General features: G+C 37.4%; 1 long non-coding RNA gene across 1 annotated transcript; it reads left to right on the forward strand.

Annotated features, from left to right (window-relative positions):
- The first annotated feature begins 543 nt into the window (after positions 1–543).
- Positions 544–2370, forward strand: LOC149242541 (uncharacterized). The gene is made up of 3 exons (XR_016245729.1): positions 544–1242; positions 1649–2074; positions 2248–2370. It is a non-coding gene; the product is annotated as an uncharacterized LOC149242541 (long non-coding RNA).
- Positions 2371–11230: the final 8860 nt, after the last annotated feature.

Below are 11230 nucleotides of genomic sequence, written 5' to 3' on the forward strand. Positions count from 1 at the left end.
CCCCACTCCTATCAGCATTCCTTTGCCCCTGTCTTTATAACTGCTTATTTTATTTATTTAAACTGTAATTGATTAATTAAATTTCATTCTTATTGTCGAATGATGGTTTTACAGACAACCATCCCTCCGACCATGTACTTTCATTTATTTTCGTACATTTATGATTAAAAATTTAACTCGTCCTCTTCCTTTCAAACTCCATGCCAGCCTGCCAATTTGGTACTTCTCTACTTGAGTTGCAATGAAAACATTGCCAAAATTTGTAAATAGTCCAATCTAGACTCCAGGGGTTAAATTTGACGCCCGTATGTCTGTATTTCTCTTTTTTACCCATATCTGTATTTCTCTTTTTTACCCATAAAATACGTTTGAGTTTTAAATTTCCGCGTCATGCGCAACTTGCCATTAATTTCCAAAAACGTCATATTGAGGGGCAGGTTTAAAAATTAAAAGTTTAAGTTTTTTTTTTATAAATTTCTTTTATATATATATTTAACATTATGTCATACGGTATACCTGTGGGCCGGCGACAATTAACCCGAAAGCAATGGTCCTTCGGGCCGTTCTGGTTCTGGTTAATGCGTTTTGCACGATCCGTGTTAAAAACAGAACGGAGCTGTCTAATCGTACCTGTCAGTTGTATCTATCCGCACGATATATGGTGCATTTTTAATAGAGACGTTAAATATCATCTTGCATTTTGTACCGATTTGTGCCCCAGCTTCACTCTGGGATTTTTGTGGCAGGACCATTCCAGCGCTTCTCGATTTCACATCTTTCATCCTTCGAGGTGAGAGCGCAACGATGAACGAGGTGAGAGGGCAACGATGAATGAAAGGTGAGAAGCTCAGCTGCCCTGTCTCTGATACAAGGGGGTAACCACGAAAGAAGTTTTTTGTGTTAAATTTGTACTGGATAGCTATGTTAAGGGTGAATTTCTGATGAGATTTTCCAATGAAGCCTCTGGATGGTCTCCCGACTTCCGGATTTAATGGTGTGGTGGCCTCGGTTACTGGTGTGGTGGTTCGATTCTACCTCTCTTTGCTTTCTCCCATGGTGAAGAAGCTGGTTGGGGTTTTGAATTTTCCGCCGGAAATGTAAGAAAATGCAGTAGAAGACGGAGGGGCGGATGAGGAATCCATGTCAAATATCCAGTGTGAAATCAGAGCGGAAGATTTGAGAAAATATTTCCGAAGCAGAGGAGTTATTTTGACCAAATTCTTTACAATATAATTTGTTGGGGTAAGGAAATGCGTTTTTTCTTCTTCACTGCTGTGAGTGGGATGTATGTTGTTTGATCTAATGGAGGAAGCGAGTTGTGCTGTCATATAATCTAATATTTTCGTTTCTTTCTTTTCCATTTCTGATTCCTTGGTGCTAACATTTATGGTTATGGTACGGCGATAGATCATTTGTTCCTATAATTGTATGCTGATTCTGAAATTTTTAGATTTCTCACTTTAATTAATTATTTATATTAATCTGAATTAAATTAATTAGACTGAATTAAATTTACTGGACAATAGATATCAGTTCATATGTCATTGTTTTTTCATTTAATTTCCTAAAGGTGTAATTGATTTATTTTTAACGTTTTTTCATTTAGTTTCTTCACGGTGTAATTTGAATATTTATTTTATTATTACAGGTGATCTGTCTCTGGAAAAATAGCATATGGTGCTGGATTGAGATTGAAAGATTGAAGATCATTTGGAACTTTTAAGAACGAAAGTTCTAGGGTTGTTGGAAATGAGAGTAGAAAGAGAAGAGATGTCTCTGAACCTACATACAGCTCTGCTTATTCTCCTTCGGCTCCTCTGTCTCTGTTCTGGTTTTTGTGTGTGTTCGTGTGTTCTGGAAGCGCTTCCAATGTGTTGTGTTGTCTCGTTGTTTCTCTGTTCATGTTATATGTCTTATGCGTGTTGTGTGTGTGAAATTGTTATTTGTGTTGTGTATGTGAAATTAATAAAAATCAGAGCGGTTGGAGGGTGAATAGGATTGGAATATGTGAAAATAGTGGAGCATTTGGATTTGAATCAACTCACACGTTGGATATGGACATGAAGACACTTAGGTATTTGTTTTTTTCATGGCTTCGCTTTACTCTCAGTGCATTTTTTTTTCTCTTCTTGAAAATTAAATATTATTATATCATTGCACTTCTTTGTGTTTATTAGCCGACTGTTTTTTTAATTAAATGGTATGATTGTAGCAAGAGATCTTGATCTTTTAATTTTTCTGTTTCAGGTTATGTGAAATTGTTAAAAGTTAGAGAGGTTGGACCTTGGAGGGTGAATATGCTTGGAATCTGTGAAAAAAACGGAATCAGGACTTGAATCAAATCACACGGTGGATATGAAGTCCCTTAGGTATTTGTTTTTTTCTTCTTCTTGAAATTAAATATTATATATCATTGCACCTCAGCATCGGGATTCAAATCAACTCACACGTTGGATATGATGTCCCTTAGGTATATTTTTTGTTTGTTCTATTTTTTTTTTCTTTATCTTCTTGAAAAATAAATATTACTATATCATTGCAAGCCTGTGAGTGAATTATTTTTGTCAAATTTATTGCAACAATATTAACATTCATTATTTTCATGTGAAAGTAATTATGAATATATATTTTTTCACTTCATAATATTATTTTTTGTTGTTTCTATATATATTTCCCATCTATTTTATCAGTATTTCCATTTTAAACAAAAAAAATCAGAACATTTGAACAATCTGGAAAATTTGCAGAAAAATTTGATCAGCAGGTCTCAAAACAAAGTGTATCAATGAGACTTGAGCCGAATTGTACAACAAAAAATGAAAAATTTGAACAATTATGAGTACAATTTAAAATTAGATGAAACTTGTACAAATAAATTTTAAAATTCATATGATGGGCAGTTTAAAAATAAAAACGTCATAAAAAATTCCTTGACGGGTAGGGTCATCCCTCAAATTTAACCCGTGAGACCATCACATTAAAGGAGCATATTACAGATGTCCCATCTAGTAAAGAATGCAGGCAGTCTGCAGACAAAGATTGAGTAAGCGAGTGAATATTTGCGTACGTTAAAACCTGGCTCATTGTACTTTATTTCCACGATCTCCTTCGTCCTCTATTTTATGACACCCAGTTTTAAATATAAAACACTGGCTATGAGATCCTATTTTAAATATGAAATTTATAACTGTTTTTCGTTGACCTTTAAATTATGGTTGCTGTAGCAAGTAATTATTTTAACATTACATTTCTTTCCATGACCCTATTAAATTTAATTTGGGCTACATTTCTTTGCCAGGGTTTAAAGAACCCGCTGGTTAGTGTGGAAAATAATGGTAATTTCAGTAAGATTATGAAAATGTCTGACATTTTTTTCTTAAAATATGGGTTATAATTGTTAAACTTCAGGATTTTGGGTGTTTTATAGATTTTTGATGGTGGTGAATACATTTTCATCATTAAAAAAATCATTCAAACACTCTAATATTCTATTTTTTGATTTTTATTTTTTTATTTGGGAAAAGAAATCCACTGTCCAAACAAGTTTGTGGCGTAGATAGACACTGCCTTAAATTTAAATTGTCAGCACTATTAGAGATTCAAAAAATTCAATACTTAAAATCTTAATGATTTTCTAAAGTTTATTTAATAATGATCTGTGGTGTACTTTCATACCAGCACATGGCACGTGAAGATAATAATTAGCCTAAAATGTGACCTTTATCATTTATAGTCACCAAGATTTTGAAATGCATAGCACCAACGATCTTGGCCCATCAAGCCATAGATTGGATTTCGAATTGAGTGTCTATTTAATCCTAGCCCATAAAACCATAGATTGGATTTCGAATTGAGTGTCAATTCGAATTAAACAACACATTCATTTTTAATATAACCTATCTTGCTAACGATGTGTTTGTATTTAAGACACCCTGAAACAAGATCTTTATCATTTATAGTAACCAAGATTTTGAAATGCACAGTTTCAATGATCCTAGCCCATAAATCCATAGATTTGATTTCAAATTGAGTGTCTATTTTAATTTAACAACGCGTTGTGTTTAATATAACCTATCTTGGTGATGACATGTTCATATTCATATTTAAGACACCTTGACCTGCTAATAACATTATCACAGTGCATTACGTTTCAAGGGAGGAGTTACAGTACAATTTTAAGTGAGGGTATTGATAAAATACGATGTTCTATTAATTAAATGGCTTTCCACGTGAGATACCTAGAGAGTGTACACACACTCATGCAATACACGCTCCCTTTCTATGTGGAGAACAACCTAGTACATATAGGCTTTCACACAATGAGGTGGTTTGAACCACTCCCTGAATATTAGGATCTGAGATCTAAAGTTAGAGTCTCAATCCTATCATCACTATAACAACTTTCTAGGTTTAGCTTTCTCCATTATCTCCAACACTCCCCCTTAATGGAGAAAGGGTACTTACAATTAAACACATGAAAAAAAACTTGCTAACAGAGTTTTCATTTTGTCTTCTTGCTTGAGAGTCCATACTTGTTCATCTTGAGTCGAGGCTTCATCTTCACTTTCCTCGCCATGAGATGGTGATGTATCTTTGCCTCATTTCTTCCCCTGTGAAGCAACACTTGAATTCTTGTTCTCGTCCTTCTCAGAATTATGGCAGACTGGATAGGAGAATTTTCCTTCTAATTATTTCCGATGTCAATCATCTGAATGTCAACGATGATGTCTTCACCATTCATTAATTGAACTTCTGTGTTGACTTCATAAAGACATGGCGTTTCTAGCCATGCTTAAAGAAACTTCAGTTCTTCTTCGAAATTCGTTGTTGTTTCTTGTCTCCCAACATCTGCACAAAAAACGATGTTAGATTTATAAAGAGGGCCACATTTACTTTCATCTTCTTGCTCCTTTAGGAGAGTTTTCATTTCACCATCTCTCCCTACTTTATCCCTTTCTGCTATCACAATTATGCCTTCAGCCTCTTCACTCAATTCTGCAGGCATCTTCTGCATTTGATCTGTTTGTGAAGATAGGCCTTCCTTCTCACCAAATAGTAATTTATCAATAAGATGTTCTTCAATCATCAAATTGATCCACTCATCATGAGGTATATAAATCTCATCAAACTTGATTTCTGCATCAAGAAGACTTCCAGGTTCTACAATAATGGATGTGTTTTCATCATCACAAATTTCAATTATAGGCACACATTCATCACCCATCATTGCATCTTCAGTTTCACAATCAAATATGTGGTCATTACAATTTAAATTCTCATCAGTTTTGTTTTCTTCTACCACATCTTTTCAATCAGCTTCACCTGACTCATCCCATTGATCTTCAACACTTTGTTCCTCTTCACATCTTTCCTAAAAAACAACTCTTGAGTTTTTAGTCTCACATTGTTTCAGAACATATAGAATCTCTTGATAATCGTGGTCATTAATAAAACCACTATGCCTTATGAAAAAGATATCATCAGGATCAAATATGTCTAAAAGTGTAGCCATATTGAAAACAGTCCAGCTTATCTCGCTTTGAGATTTCTTTTCAACTCCACACAGTCCTCTAACGAGCTCCAACAACCCCGTTACCTCACAGGCGGGAAACTTCTCCCTTTGGCAGCTCTTCAACTGTAGAACCTTGTAGACTGTGGCTTTTGTGCCACGCAGGTCTTAGTGCCCTTGACTCTGGTGATGAGCAACTAAACAACCTCTCACAAGCTAGAAACACTATTGATATCGAACTATGATGCACATATTTCTGAAAATGGGTTCAAATCAGCAAAAAAAAAAAGTAAAATAATAATTTCTCATTTTCCTACAGGTGACAGCTGACGAGAAGGACAACTGGCAAAATCTATGGATATTTCGAAAAAAATGTTCTCCACACCACTTTTACATCAAATTGCATCGCTGGACATTTAGATCTCGAGTCGAGCTTATTGTATGACATAGCTATGGCTCCTTTTCTATGTGAATATAACACTCTTTTTCTCGGCTCATCCAGTCACATCATGCAGTTTGACCAACACCAGGTTTGACTTCACAATTCGAGCACGTCGCTTCCCCTTAACTCTGAGCGCATAGCATGGTGAATAGGTTGTGCACATCCCCAATTCCAATTAGCAAAAATCCACAAATTTTTTTTTAATTAAAGCTCTGAAAAAACTTCAATTAAAAATAATAATTATCTTAACGATAGGGGCCAACGTTCACCATACGCCTCTATTGACCTTCACTAGTGATTAGGCACATGCATCCTTAAAAGAAAAAACACAGCCAACACGATAGTCGCAAATGGATACGGGATTCCTGTGACAAATGTCACAGAGATACATCACATTCCTGCGACGATGCAAAATTTAAAAATACATTACAATCCTGCGACGATGCGAAAATTAAAATCTGTGTGAAGAGACCAACAGTATCGTCGCAATTAGTCTTCAGCTTCTCAGCGACTCGTCACAATTACTCTTCAGCTTTCCAATGATGATGTATCGTCCCTCAACTCAGTGTACAGGCCTCTTCTTCCTACATCTCTGATACCGTGATAAGATACGATGTTCTATTAATTAAATGGCTCTCTAGCTGAGATACCCGAAGAGTGTACACACACTCTTGCAATACATGCTCCCCTTATATGTGGAAAACAACCTAGTACATATAGGCTTTCACACAATGAGGTCATTTGAACCACTCCCTAAATATTAGGATTTGAGATCTAAAGTTAGAGTCTCAATTCTATCATCACTATAACAACTTTCTAGGTTTAGCTTTCTCCATTATCTCCAACAATTATTATTATCTTTCATTTGCATTCATGAATGAATGAGAGAGTTTCCATATATCACTATCTCCATGTTTGAAAGGTTTCGATTGTAATGGCAAGTGCCAACAATATCGAAGGGAATAACAAGATGAAAATGAAAGACAAGATATGGAAGAGACTAACACAAGCCCGGTTAATTCAGATTTTGGCAAGACTGCCTATGGAAAGCATTGCAAGGTATTGCAGAGTTTGTAAGAGTTGGAATGAAATGTTTCAATCCACAACTTTAGAGAGTTAGTGGTTACTTCAGCAGTTTCCTCTAGCCAAACATTTCTCATTATTCATGGAAGGAAATAGTTAACTAGCCAAGAATTTCTCATTGTTCAAGGAAGGAAATAGTTAACATTCATTAATTCATGTGAACTGTTATATGTCAAAAACCTAAAGTGGCTACAAATTTTAAAGTCTCTCTTTGGATTTTTTTCCAAGCACTGTTGTTATGGTGGTCGGTTGCAAGATCATACTTTGATTTTGGAGTCAAAAGGATGAAATTTGCATATGTATTATGGTCAGCATAGAACTTCGATAATGTTTTGAAGATATAGCATGGGATTTCATTAGTCTAGTTTTTTATAAATGCACGACACGTTGTACCCTTATCATGGGACATAATTCTACAAAAGAAATGGACTCCACTTCAGAAATTGTCGTAGAGATGTATGATTCCATGACTAATAAGTGGATTCGCTTAGAAACAACTGTGGAAAATCAAGTTCGAACTCAACGGTACACAATTGTTCGCATTTTTGTCTCTATTGTTGATTCTTCGAATATTTGACAATCAGACAGATACGAATACTGTCAATTATTTGACCACATTCATATTAGTCTGATTGCAGAATATTTGAGAAATCAATGATTGAAATAATCGAAATAAGCTCAAGGCAGAATGGCATGGGAGATATTATTGATTAAATGAATTACTTCACGATGTAGATTGTTTGAGCATAGTTGCATTTGATGGAGAATAGGAATATTGGAATGTAATCAATGGTGTTGGAAAATTTAACTCCTACTTGTCTGAGTTTTGATTCATACTAAGTAAAGGAGTCTGTTCCTTGTAGTTAGCATCTATTTCCAACATTGGTGTGTTGTTGAGATATTCTCTCAACCAACAGATTGTGTGTGCATGTATATATGTAATTACATTTCATTAATGAAATAATTAACATTATCAGTTTTTATCATGGTATCAGAGCCCTGAGGACTTGGCCCCTCGTGGGCTTGGCCCATCATGGGCTGAGGGAAATAAGAGAGAAGTATATTTTCTTTTAGTTTTTTTTTAAATTTTGTCCATCATCTGTCGAAACCTATGGTTAATTTTAAGTGGTCTACGTTTGTGGCATCTCCGTTGTCGGATACGTGGAGGAGTTGCAGAGATTGAAATAGATCTCTGTTTGCAGATACTGACATATCTGTGTGCCATGGATCTGGTGATCAGTGATCTTGCGGATTTGGTGTGGATGTTGGTTGTCGCCTTCTTCACATATGGTGGATTGCCTACGTGGCTACATGACCTGTAGAGGGCAGAACCGGATCACGGTGGTGTGGCTGGAGAAGTAACCAATGCGTTTGAGCAACAACAATTCCGTGGTATGAGTTCTACAAGGAAACTTGTGTTAAACCTGCATGCGATTGCTGAAACCAACGTGTTAAATAAAGAAGTTAAACGAGTCGTGGTACGGTAGGAGAATAAAACCGTGGGTGCTTCTATGGCCAGGGATTGAGTCTCAGGAGGTTGATTGCTAGTTGAAGCTGATTTGTTCAGTGAAAAGTTGTTTGCGGATCGAACTCCAGAGGTTCAGTTTGCTATCAGTTCAGTTTGCTACCTGTAACTAGAGTGATAGAGGATTCATCAGCGATTGTTATGTGTGGTGGCCAGAGATTCTTGGAGTTCACTGCTACTGTAGTCGCCACATTTGTTGATTACTACATGTGTTTATGACCACGACCCACATCACATGTGTTTGTCAGGTGCCTTACTAAAGTTACTTCCCGATGGAGCTTTCGGGTTCAAATCTCATTCGGGTTGCATCAGCACTGTTGCTTCTACTTCTTGCAGCAGTGTGCATGGGTGCCATAGACACTGGCGATCACGTGCTAAACTGGGCGGTGACGCAGGAACAATGTAGTGGTTAGATTGACAATTACTTTGACAAAGAGGAGGAAATGTTGATGGACTCAGAATCGAATCGGAGGAGTTTGTGGTGGAGGAGGACCTATATTAGTTATGGTGCCCTCGCCAGGGACAGGGTGTCGTGCACTAGACGCGGGGTTCCTTATTACAATTGTGGACGTGGTTCGCAGGCCAATCCTTATACTCGCGGTTGTACCCGGATTACACGCTGCGCCAGAGATACTGGCTGAACTATGCTTATAATTCTCTGCCAGGATTCGAACTTGGGTCATTTTACAATAATAATATTTCCTCTGTTCTTGCTGACCACAACCCTAGTCCATGTTTTATTCGCGTGTGATGTTTCATTTTGATTTTCAAAATAAATTCCTTTTATTCATATGAATGAAGTTTAAATGAAGGATATCATTGGGATTGTTGTATTTGGACTCTACCGCTAGAAATGCCATAGAGAAATGGCCCGTCTGGTGCCTCTGGTTACTGGTTAAGTTGTTGTTGGCCGTCGTGGCACCCATTTGGGCCGCTTCCTGCAACAGGACCGTGGCGGACATCTGAGCCGTGATGGTGGAGCTTTGAGGGCCGACATAGAGAGGCCACATGATTTTGAAGGATTTGTTCATAGTGCAATAACTATGGAGTTGTGAGCATATTAAGTTCGGTGCACGAATATTATGACTGTGCAGAGTTGAATTATCTGATAACTGGTTGGTACCGTAGACCACATGATGCTGCCACAAATTGTAATGGGCACAGGGAATGAAAGGATTCTTCAGTAAATATTATATATATCCATGCCATTATTCCTCACAATCATTTCATTTACTTGTTTTCACATGACTAACACTTTGCAGTTTATACCCAATGTATTTTTACCCATGGTGTATTTTTGGTATCGGTAAAGGTAAATAAGTCTTGGAAATTTGTATACATATTGAGATTCACAATCTCAATATGAGGTCATTTCGTAAGAATTCGCAACTCTAATGGATGACAGGTAAAATAATGACTCACCCCAAAAGCTGAGGTGGGTGCCTTTGTGGCAACTAGCCCACGTGATCCCTTCCTGCGCTCGTATGCAACTGGGGTTTTTGGTGAGATTTTAATGGAGCATTAACTCCGCCACCTTTTTGAGGTTGTCTTGGTCACCGTGTTATGGTTCTATGGCACAGGTTTTGGTTGTAGCTTGGGTTATTGTTGCTGCCAGTTTCGCTCTGCTCATCTGTGCCCTTACTTGATTCCTTCTGCTCGATGGCAATGGCTCTCTACCTCGCACCGTCTGTTGGTTCCCTCTTTGTTTTCCTTTTGCTAACAATTCTGCCCCTTGTGAGCAGCTGGGGTTTCGTGGCTCTGTGGCCATGGCTCGAATATTGTTGGTCTTGGTGGTGGTTGGCCCTCTGGCCGTGGGTTACGTTCTCTTGTGACCAACCCTCGTTGCTGGTCCGCTGGTCATGGGTTGCATTTTCTTGTGGTCCAGCTCACCTTAAGGGACGTCATTGTTTCGTGTGTTGTTGGTCCCGGGTTCGACTATGGAACTTGCTCTCCACTTCAGGTAGCCTTTAGGGTACTTATCTTTACCCTTCTCTTAGTTTATTCTCCATATAACTAGTTATGCTGCCTCTCTAATCGTTGTCTCTTGACTGTGCTCGTAATTTGCTCCTCTGTGGTGGTGGAAAGGGTTTGGTCCTTGACGGTTACTATTTCTTCGCTCTTCTTTTCCAATCTTCGCTTGAACCGAGTAGGGTCCTTCCTGTTTATCTTATACAATCTTGTAGGTTGTTTTTGTAGAGACAAAGTCTTGTTTTTGTTGGTCCTCAGTTCTGTCTGTCTGTCGAAAGTTCTGGGTCATTAGTTGGTCGTTGGTGATCATGGCTTTACTGAGATTTTGGTTGTGAATTTGAACACAAATTTTGTATAGTTTGGCTCTAGCTGTTGAGCGTGGTCCTGTCTCTGTCTGTTTAGTTGGTCCTAGGTCATAGGAACCCTTCGTGGTCTATAATGAAAATATTTGAGGACTATTTGGCAATTGTATAGTTTTTTTGGAAGGCACTATGCCTTATGCTCTAAACCTGTGTTGGGTTACAGGATGTTGTCTCTGAACTATAACAAATATTTATGCAATTTATGTATATATATTTATATAAATGATAAATCTTCTACTTGTAAGAATTTCAATGACTTGCTTTCGTGAAGTACCTGACTAAATTCTCTTGCAGTGTTTAGTTGCTTCGATGTGATGCACAGTCTTATTAACAGTCCCTCA

Source organism: Pinus tabuliformis, chromosome 8, assembly GCF_031772625.1.
Source record: "Pinus tabuliformis cultivar Carrire ecotype Pingquan chromosome 8, CPIR1, whole genome shotgun sequence".
NCBI classification, from domain to species: Eukaryota; Viridiplantae; Streptophyta; class Pinopsida; order Pinales; family Pinaceae; genus Pinus; species Pinus tabuliformis.